The sequence below is a fragment of the Oreochromis aureus genome, linkage group 1 (genome assembly GCF_013358895.1).
Source record: "Oreochromis aureus strain Israel breed Guangdong linkage group 1, ZZ_aureus, whole genome shotgun sequence".
Taxonomy (NCBI): domain Eukaryota; kingdom Metazoa; phylum Chordata; class Actinopteri; order Cichliformes; family Cichlidae; genus Oreochromis; species Oreochromis aureus.
Window position 1 is genome coordinate 30,574,727 of NC_052942.1, and position 10,589 is coordinate 30,585,315.

General features: G+C 45.3%; 2 long non-coding RNA genes across 2 annotated transcripts; both read right to left on the reverse strand.

The window, feature by feature from the left end:
* Window positions 1-927: 927 nt before the first annotated feature.
* Window positions 928-2,418, reverse strand: LOC120440250. The gene is made up of 3 exons (XR_005613105.1): window positions 1,905-2,418; window positions 1,740-1,820; window positions 928-1,249 (listed from the first exon to the last, which is right to left on the reverse strand). It is a non-coding gene; the product is annotated as an uncharacterized LOC120440250 (long non-coding RNA).
* Window positions 2,419-9,177: 6,759 nt separating this feature from the next.
* On the reverse strand, window positions 9,178-10,260 carry LOC120440251. Its single transcript, XR_005613106.1, has 3 exons — window positions 9,873-10,260; window positions 9,710-9,790; window positions 9,178-9,219 (listed from the first exon to the last, which is right to left on the reverse strand). It is a non-coding gene; the product is annotated as an uncharacterized LOC120440251 (long non-coding RNA).
* Between the last annotated feature and the right edge of the window lie 329 nt (window positions 10,261-10,589).

Below are 10,589 nucleotides of genomic sequence, written 5' to 3' on the forward strand. Positions count from 1 at the left end.
TCTTTTAATATTAACTAAGGGCTTGAGTGATTAAACTGAGCCAGCATCAAGTAAAGGCACTTTAGGCAACGTGCTTTCAAATATGTTCTGTAAAACAATATTAAAAAGCCTGCGACTGTAAGTTTGTTTGGCTAAATAAAAAATTCGGGAAATCAATAATGTATTTGGAAATATTGGGTATAAATGGCACAGTGAGTTAAGGATTGGATATATTTCGTTGATGATTCTTTTTTGTAAATACCAAGGAAACAGTATTTCAGTTTTTTTGCATCCTTGTGTCAGTGTCATTACTAATCCTTGGCATATTTTCTGTAACACTTGTTATATACACTGTAAATGTGTTTTGATTTGGTGATGTATATCTGTGCATATTGGCGTTTACTAATTATGCATATTCATATTTGTTCACATGCTGGCTGTCCCTACATTGTAACACTGATTTCCAGACATGCATGTGTGTGTAAGTGCGATTGCAATGGTGCTCGTGTCTCTGGCCTACACCCTTGGTGATTCTGTTGAGAATGGGATGTCACAAGACATTAGATCAATTCTGATCTCCCTAAATCTTTCTCCATCCAGCTGAGGAAGTGTAGGCGGCAATAATGAAGAAAGGAAATGCCACCTCTAACCAGGAACATGCCTGAGGCACAGTGATATGTCTCACGATGGAGAGTTGACCCCGAAAGAGAGGGCTTCTCACCTCCTACACACTTACAGTTACAGAGTTATTTAGTTTTTAGTGGTGACTTTGGTCAACTTCAGAACTTTCACAGCCAGTAAATGCAATTGTAACCAACTTTAAGGTATAAAGGTGAATTACAGCACAATAACTACTTGGGCTCGTAATGAGGCCCTGGCCAGTATCAGAAGATGCCGAATTCGTATGGAGCCAAAGTATTGAGCAGCAATAATGACCTGGACACGACGTTAACTTTTGAGTAGCCACTCTTGTATTGTTACAAGATATAAAAAATTAGTGTCCAATTTGTACAGAAAAAGTATAAAATAAAATAAATAGTGTGCACACTCAAATAAAATGAAAGTACTCGTTGGGGCCCTTTAAGGATATAGAGTTAAGTTGGCAATAGCCAACTTCAAAGGTCCTTGTGAGTGTAATTGGAATGTATGAGTGTGTGGGTGTGTATCTTCTTTGGGGTGGATCGTCCTCAAAGTGGTTGGCTCGCCATCTATCACGACCGGAATATCGTCCTGGTCCTCGAACTTTTCTGTCCTCTCCAAAAAACCTGACCTATAACCCAGGTCATAAAATGTACATTCTAATCAGTCTTTCTTTCAGATGCATTGTTTAAGGTTAAAATGTAAAATCAAAATATTGCATCAACCTCGTATTCATTGCATCAACATCTTAAATCTTATCAAATCTCACAGTTCTGTTGTACAACATTCAATTTTCAAGTATATCAAATATGAGAACTAAACATCTAAGTTGCTCAAATATTTCTCTATTCATGTAAACATTAATTAAACAATACTTATGGTAAGTAACCATTGACATTCAAAATACAATACACCATAACAATTCAGAACTATGTGCAAATAAGCAATAAAATACACATGTGAGTTCAGTTCAGAGGCATTAAAGCAGTGTGCTTAATTTCTCCACACTAAAGGCCTATTTGTGAGAGAGAAATGCACTAAAAATTACCCTCCATGTTACTTTAAACTCACAGTGAACTGACAACAATTAGCTTTAGAGCGGCTAAGAACATGTTGCTCACCGTTGCTCTGTTTCACAAAAGCCTAACACACGCTGGTGTTGAAATTGCAGCAGCTCTCCGGATGAAAGGTGAGTGGTTAGCCTGTGAGAGACCGAGCTAGCATTAGCGTGATCACGACGGTAAGTCTCTACAAGTTTTTTTCCTTCGGAATAACACTCGTCTTACCGACGTTGCTTCTCTCCTTCATCCAGCCACTCGACTCCGGACATCCAGCAGGTAAGTATGCTGGCTTTCCTTCCTCTCAATTCTGAGTTTTTCCTCTCTTTTGTCCCTGCGATTTCTCGGTTTGAGTAGCAGATGCCTCCACTCCTCTAGCTGAGATGAGAAAAACCCGGGAGCACCATGCACCTTCACCTCACTTCCTGGCTGACAGGGTCAGTGCGGCCTGCGTAGGCTCTGATTGGTCGCTGAGCTAGATGCCCTCACGTGGGGTGAACTGAGAGGTGCATTCAATGGTCATAGGAAATATGACGTTCTGTTGATGTGGACAGTTCAAATAAAGAGAATAAACACTCTCTTTCTTTATCATTGGTGTAAATGTGTTTTTTCCATCTGGGCTACACCCTCCCCTCCTGAACTCATGCACGTCCCTGTGCATGGTAGACAGTTAGATGATGATTATTCGAGGGGTCAAGGAAGGGGGTGGAACCAATTCTTCACCATCACTGATGACATCTCCCAAGCTGAAGACAGTCCTTGCAAGAATGATTTTGCTGCTGTGATCAGGGGATTGCCTAGCTCCGTATAGTCCAGCCGTCGTGGCGGGCGACGGTTTCTCTCAGATCTCCTGACAGAATCATTTGTTTGTGTGGTTTCCTCTGTATCCATTTGGACTGCTTCCTCCATTCTCTCCTCAGGATTTGCACCTCTGGTGCCAGCCTCCTCAACTGGAAGTTGCTCTTCTTGGACGTCTGGATCGCCAATGGGTGAGTCATTTTCAATCAAGGTTGGTTCATCCACTTGTTCGGTTGGTGTGACTCCATTGGTAGATAAGTACTCAGTATTAGCTGTAGTACTGTTAGGCATATCAGGCATGTTGCCAAAATCAGATTGGCTGTCAAAATCAGGTGGGTTGTCAACATCAGCAACATTTAGAGGACTCTCACTCACCGTGTGGACAGGGGGACTGAACCAAACAGGAATGAGCAGATCATCATCTTCATCCGAGGAGTTCTCTTCCTCTAGCGCTGGATTTGCACGGGTTCTTGGCCTGCGTGACACTGGCTTCTGTACATGCTCACTGCTTTCCTCCACAGGTAGGTAGCCACATGGTAGCAACAGATCCCGGTGTAGTGTCCTTAGGGGACCATCTTTGTTTTCAGGCTTCACTGTATATACTGGGAGGTTGCCTGCTCTACTCACCACTACATGCACAGTGTGTTCCCACTTGTCTGAAATCTTATGTTTCCCCCGGATGCGGACATTCCTGACCAAGACCCGATCTCCAGCTTCTAAGTCTGAGGCAGTTACATGTCTGTCAAACCTCATTTTGTTCTTGTGAGCTATCTTTGCAGCCTTGTCCATAGCTAACTTGTAGCTTTGAGACGTGACTTGAGTTTTTGCACATATTCAGAGTGAGATGAGTGTTGTTCCTCTTGTACTGGCAGATTGAATGCAAGGTCAACTGGCAACCGAGGTTGGCGTCCGAACATCAGTTCGTACGGGGTGAAACCAGTCACTTCATTCCTGGTGCAGTTATAAGCGTGGACCAGGGGTCTTACATGGTCACGCCAACAGGACTTATCTAGATCACGGAGAGTGCCTAACATGTCAAGCAAGGTACGATTAAATCGTTCCACAGGATTGCCCCTAGGATGGTATGGGGTTGTCCTCACCTTGTGGATACCAGCCACCTGACAGAGTTCCTTGATTGTGCGGGACTCGAAATCTGGACCCTGGTCACTATGCAACTTTTCTGGGATGCCATAGTGTACCATAAAGTTCTCCCACAGACACCTTGCCACTGTGCGGGCCCTTTGATTAGGTGTTGGGATAGCAACCGCAAATTTAGTGAAGTGGTCCGTGATCACCAATATGTCCTTGGTTCCACTCTTGTCAGCTTCCAGGGACAAGAAGTCCATGCACAAGAGTTCAAGAGGTCGTGTCGTGTTAATGTTGACCAAGGGGGCCGCTCTTTCGGGTCGTGCCTTCCTCCGCACGCATCTGCCACATGTCCTCACTTTCCTTTCCACGTCTAGGGCCATCCTTGGCCAATAGAATCTGGCCCTTGCAAGGTCCAGTGTACGGTCGACACCCATGTGACCCATATGGTCATGCAGGCTGGCGAGGACTGTGTTGCGAAGCTCAGCCGGAAGTACAAGCTGGTAGGTCGTCTGGGACCCCTCTTGGCGTCGCCGGTACAAGACATTGTTGCGGAGCTCAAGACGGTTAAGCTCCCGGAGGAGGAGTGGAAGTTCAGGGAGCTGTGTACGCACGGTTGGAGGTGGTGTGTCCCCATGTTCGATCTGGGAAATAACATGCTTTATACACTGATCGGCTCTTTGCTCGTCTGCCAGCTCTGCCTCAGTTAGATGGGGAACGGTTGGCAGACCTCCAAACTGTTCCTCCTGCCCATAGCTATCAGGTACAGCGCTAGGAGACATAGCAAGAACCTCCACCAAGGCAATACAATCTGCATCTGCCTTTCTCTCATCGTCAGGACTGACGCTGTAGGTGAACTGCCTCTCACAGATTGCTTTCACCACAGACTGATTTACAGCATTGACGTTATCTGGATCACAAAGGTGATCTTGAGTGAACTGTTGTATGCGTTCTCTCTCCTTTTGTGATTTCAGATCGTCCGCTAGCCCTCCGTGTGGTCTGCGTGATAATCCATCCGCATCTCCATTCTGTTTCCCTGGACGATAGAGGAGTTTGAAAGAGAATGTGGACAGTGCTGCTAGCCACCTATAGCTAGTTGCGTCAAGTTTTGCTGAAGTCAGAATGTAAGTCAGCGGATTACTATCCGTTACAACGGTGAAGTGGTTGCCGTAGAGATAGTCGCTGAACTTTTCTGTAACTGACCACTTGAGCGCCAGAAACTCCAACTTGTGCGCTGGATAGCGATTTTCGCTCCGTGACAGCCCTCTACTTGCATAGCCTATGACTCTAAGTTGGCCCTCTTGCTCCTGATACAACACAGCACCGAGCCGGTGGTACTGGCATCGGTGTGCAATATATAGGGTTTCTGAGGGTCAGCGAAGGCAAGTACAGGGGCTGTGGTGAGACTTTGATGACTGACTCAAGGCTTGCTGGCAAGCTGGCGTCCAGCGACCTCCAAAGGGCTCTTTTGGGTCATGGTACTGATGCATAATTTGTCTTGTGTTCGTTTTGATTTCTTGTGGCTAGGTGGGTACCCGAGGTTAAGTTGTGGAGAGGTTTCACAATGCTGGAATACCCCTTAACGAACCTTCTATAGTACCCAGCAAAACCAAGAAACGATTTCAACTCTCGCAGAGTCTGGGGGACAGGCCATGTTTTAAGAGCCGAAATCTTCTCAGGGTCAGTCTGAACACCATTTCTGGAGACCACATGTCCCAGATAACGGACTGAAGTCTGGAAGAAGACGCACTTCTCTGGTGACAGCTTTAACCCAAACTCTTTCAGACGAGTGAGCACTTTCATGAGTCTTTCTTCGTGTTCCTCAAGGGTTCGGGAGAATACTATCACGTCATCAAGAAAGACCAACGCATCCTTCAAATGCATATCCCCCATGCACCGCTCCATTAACCTCTGAAATGTGCTGGGGGCATTCGTCACACCCTGAGGCATTCTGTTGAACTCCCAGAAGCCGAGAGGGCACACAAAGGCCGTCTTCGGTTTGTCTGCTTCTTCGACCTCGATCTGGTAGTACCCTGATTTTAGATCAAGAACAGAGAACCACTGAGAACCATTGAGGGCTGAGAATGTGTCCTCTAGCTTCGGAAGGCTGTACGCATCCTTTATAGTCTGGAGGTTTAGGCGCCTATAATCAATGCACAACCGGACTTGGCCGTTCTTTTTCCGGACAACCACTATGGGTGACGCAAATGGGGACTCTGACTCTCTGATAACTCCTGCATCAAGGAGTTCCTGAATGTGCTTCCGGACAGCCTCAATGTCCCGTGGGTGGATTGGCCGGGCACGTAGTTTGAAAGGCGTGTCATCCGAAAGTTTTATATGATGTCGCACCTGGTCCGTCCGGCCAAAATCCAGGTCATGCTGTGCAAACACCTCAGGCATGCTGCTGAGCTGCTGAGTGATGCGCTGTTTCCATTCCAGTGGAACCGGGGAGTCACCAAAATTGAAAGTTATGGTGGGCTCTTGGGAAGACGGAGTCTCTGGAGTTCTCTGGGATGGTTCTGACTGTTTGGTCTTGTTGTGCTCCTTTAATAGGATGGTCTGATAAGCACTAACCTCTGCAATAGTGCACTTGGCAGGGATGACAATGTCGTGGTCAGACTCATTGCTTATAACAACTGGCAACTTGTGGGGCCGCCGCTGGGGGAAGTCAACCAGACCGGCTTTAAGTAGCAGGCCACCGGGCAAGGGGGACGATGACGGATACTCAACGATAACTGATTTTTCATCTTGAAGGCCCCTGCCAAGGGCGACTCCCTCCACCACTACAGTTGAACCAGCTGGAATGAGTTGAGGCACCTTGCCTTGCAGCTTCACTACACCCTGATGGTTGCCACTTGTCTGCTTTCGTCTCAACTCAATGATTTTGAAGACTACTTTGTAGCCATGTGGAAGGGATTGACGATCGGCTAAGTCAGTCTCTGAGTAAATGTCGAACAGTACATCTAGAGTGTTTGTGCCTATGAGCATGAGGGATTGTGAAGTGTCAGGGACGATTAAAGCAAGTGTGTTCACATCTACTGGAACACCTATAAAGTCCTTTGGAAAACTTATGGTCATTTCTATATAGCCAAAGTAAGGCACTAGCTGGCCATTAGCACCTTCCACTTCTAAGAGGTCATGTAGTGGCTTGATCTTCTGCTCTGAGAGGTGCTGCTTGTAAAATGACTCAGGAACGGTGGTAACTTGAGAACCTGAGTCAAGAAGGCAGTTGACGTCTTCACCTCTCACAGTCACTTGAGCTGTACTCTTGGTGCCAATCAACTGCTTAGGGAGTTGGAAAGATTGTTTCTGCTCTGAATGTTTTAAGCCAGAACATGCTTGTGCTTTGACATTCTTTGCTGGGCTACTTAACCTGTTAACCTCAGCTGCGATTTTGTCGTCATTGTTTACGTCTGAGGGACGTTGTTGACTCTCCTCAGCTCCTGTTTGTCCCACAACAGGAACTGTTAGTCGTTTAAAGGTGAATCTGTACAATCTCGCGCTTCCCACTGGCATTGTTTCTCCTCCAACTGCTTCTTTTTTTCTGCTACTAGGTTGGGGTTAGCAGGGTCAACACAGCATGGAGCGATGTGCCCATCTTCACCGCAGTTGAAACAATACCAGGGCTTGGGTCGGCCTGTTTGCCTCTTTGAAGTCTGTCTTTGCATACGTCCATCTACATCATGTGGCTTTGACATCTTACTCAGCGACTTCCCTGCAGATCCCTTGCTGTTAGCAAACTTTGTTTTTTTCTGTGACATGAATGTAGTTAATTGACTTTGCAGACTTGCCACCTGCTTTCTCAGATCCTCAATAGCAGCGATGCTACTCTCATGTTTCTCCTCTGGTTCACAAACACGTGCACCCTGGGACTGTAACTGAGTTCTCTGCTTTGTGGTGCTAATGTGTTTTCTCATGCGACTAGTTTTTGCTTGCTGTCGATCTTCCTCAGAGCGAATCATTAACAAGAGGTCTGAGAATTGGGGTGGGCTGCTCTTCTTTTGTTCAAGTTGCAGGGCGCTGATTAGGTCGTTGTCCCAACATCCCCTGCAGAACTGTTTAAGGAGATGTTTGTCCACTTCTTCACATGCGACTCCCCCCCTCTTCGTGGCTCTGTTTAATGCTAGCTGTAGCCGGTGAAGGTAAGTGGATGATTTCTCACCTGGATCTTGAAGGGTGTTGAGGAATTGAGCGAAAAGTTCCTCGCCATCTTCTACAGTGCCAAAGGCTGAATCTAGAAGCTGCAAATAAGTCGCAGGTGGTGACTCAGGCCGTAAACTCTTAACTATATCAGCTGCTGGTGGGAGCAGGCTCTCATGGATCTTTCTGGATATTTGCAGGGGGGACATGCTGGGATCATTTTGGAGCAGTTCAATTTGTGTGCGCCACGTGTCATAATCAGTTTCGTTGTTAGGTCCGGGAACCTTACCGGAGAAGGAACGGAGTCTCACCTGGGACTGGATGTGTGGGACAACATCTTGCCTTCGTACGATATGCTCTACCACGACCTTCTGAATGTCAGGTGGGTTCAAGTCACTTACTGAAAGGGACGCTGCTCTCCTTCCATTAGTGAGAGGAACATGATCAGTGGCAACAATATCACTTGGTGTGACATCTGAATGTGAGGTGTGACACTGTCGCTCTTTAGGAGCAGGCGGAGATACGACGGTGGTCTCGACATACGTGGGGGAAGGTTCTTCAGTGGTAAGTCGCATGGCTTCAACATCCTCCCCAATCTGACACATCATCTCCTTCAGCACCTCACCGTAGTCTTTGCCACTCAGCTTGGCTAGGTCCTTGAGTTCAGCCAAGTAGGTCTTTGTAACATTACTCCCAACCTTAGTAGTGTACATGCTACTGAGTGTTTTAATTTCATAGACAATGCTGGGGTCAGCTTGTGCTGTGCACGTGTATGGTAAGCGAGGTTCTAAACCTTCTAAGGCTGAACTGCTAGAGTATTCAACGATCAGGTTTTGGTAGAAGTCGGACAGTGAATCATCAACAAAAAGGATTCTTGCGATTTTACCATACTGTTTCAGGAAGTCAATGACCTGTTCATCTTTTTCAGATACCTGTGTTATCCCAGTGACAACAACTGCAATAGGTATTTTGACACCAGACTTTTGTATGAAATCCATACTGGTCATTGCCTCAATATTGATGCTCAAATCAAATGGCTCCTGGCTGGCTCGCCACTTCTGTAACCAACTTTAAGGTATAAAGGTGAATTACAGCACAATAACTACTTGGGCTCGTAATGAGGCCCTGGCCAGTATCAGAAGATGCCGAATTCGTATGGAGCCAAAGTATTGAGCAGCAATAATGACCTGGACACGACGTTAACTTTTGAGTAGCCACTCTTGTATTGTTACAAGATATAAAAAATTAGTGTCCAATTTGTACAGAAAAAGTATAAAATAAAATAAATAGTGTGCACACTCAAATAAAATGAAAGTACTCGTTGGGGCCCTTTAAGGATATAGAGTTAAGTTGGCAATAGCCAACTTCAAAGGTCCTTGTGAGTGTAATTGGAATGTATGAGTGTGTGGGTGTGTATCTTCTTTGGGGTGGATCGTCCTCAAAGTGGTTGGCTCGCCATCTATCACGACCGAATATCGTCCTGGTCCTCGAACTTTTCTGTCCTCTCCAAAAACCTGACCTATAACCCAGGTCATAAAATGTACATTCTAATCAGTCTTTCTTTCAGATGCATTGTTTAAGGTTAAAATGTAAAATCAAAATATTGCATCAACCTCGTATTCATTGCATCAACATCTTAAATCTTATCAAATCTCACAGTTCTGTTGTACAACATTCAATTTTCAAGTATATCAAATATGAGAACTAAACATCTAAGTTGCTCAAATATTTCTCTATTCATGTAAACATTAATTAAACAATACTTATGGTAAGTAACCATTGACATTCAAAATACAATACACCATAACAATTCAGAACTATGTGCAAATAAGCAATAAAATACACATGTGAGTTCAGTTCAGAGGCATTAAAGCAGTGTGCTTAATTTCTCCACACTAAAGGCCTATTTGTGAGAGAGAAATGCACTAAAAATTACCCTCCATGTTACTTTAAACTCACAGTGAACTGACAACAATTAGCTTTAGAGCGGCTAAGAACATGTTGCTCACCGTTGCTCTGTTTCACAAAAGCCTAACACACGCTGGTGTTGAAATTGCAGCAGCTCTCCGGATGAAAGGTGAGTGGTTAGCCTGTGAGAGACCGAGCTAGCATTAGCGTGATCACGACGGTAAGTCTCTACAAGTTTTTTCCTTCGAATAACACTCGTCTTACCGACGTTGCTTCTCTCCTTCATCCAGCCACTCGACTCCGGACATCCAGCAGGTAAGTATGCTGGCTTTCCTTCCTCTCAATTCTGAGTTTTTCCTCTCTTTTGTCCCTGCGATTTCTCGGTTTGAGTAGCAGATGCCTCCACTCCTCTAGCTGAGATGAGAAAAACCCGGGAGCACCATGCACCTTCACCTCACTTCCTGGCTGACAGGGTCAGTGCGGCCTGCGTAGGCTCTGATTGGTCGCTGAGCTAGATGCCCTCACGTGGGGTGAACTGAGAGGTGCATTCAATGGTCATAGGAAATATGACGTTCTGTTGATGTGGACAGTTCAAATAAAGAGAATAAACACTCTCTTTCTTTATCATTGGTGTAAATGTGTTTTTTCCATCTGGGCTACACAATCTTTATAAATGCAGTGTGAATGCATTACCAAACTGGAGGTTGTTGATATCTGTTATCAAACCGACAACATAACAGGCACTGCTCTTTGTTGGTTTAGTGGCAACAGTGTTCTCTAGTGCATTGTAGCCTGTGGTCTGCTTGCTGCTAGCACTGTTTATAGCCAACACTGATACCAGAAAAAGCCAAATATGTTTTCCCTCATCTAAATCTCCTCCTCTCAGTTAATCTGTTTATCTTCTATAAACAGTATAATGAGCAGATCTAGGATTAGCAGAGCACCTTTTAGTGTCTGGTTTGTTTTTTTCTTTCTTTTTTT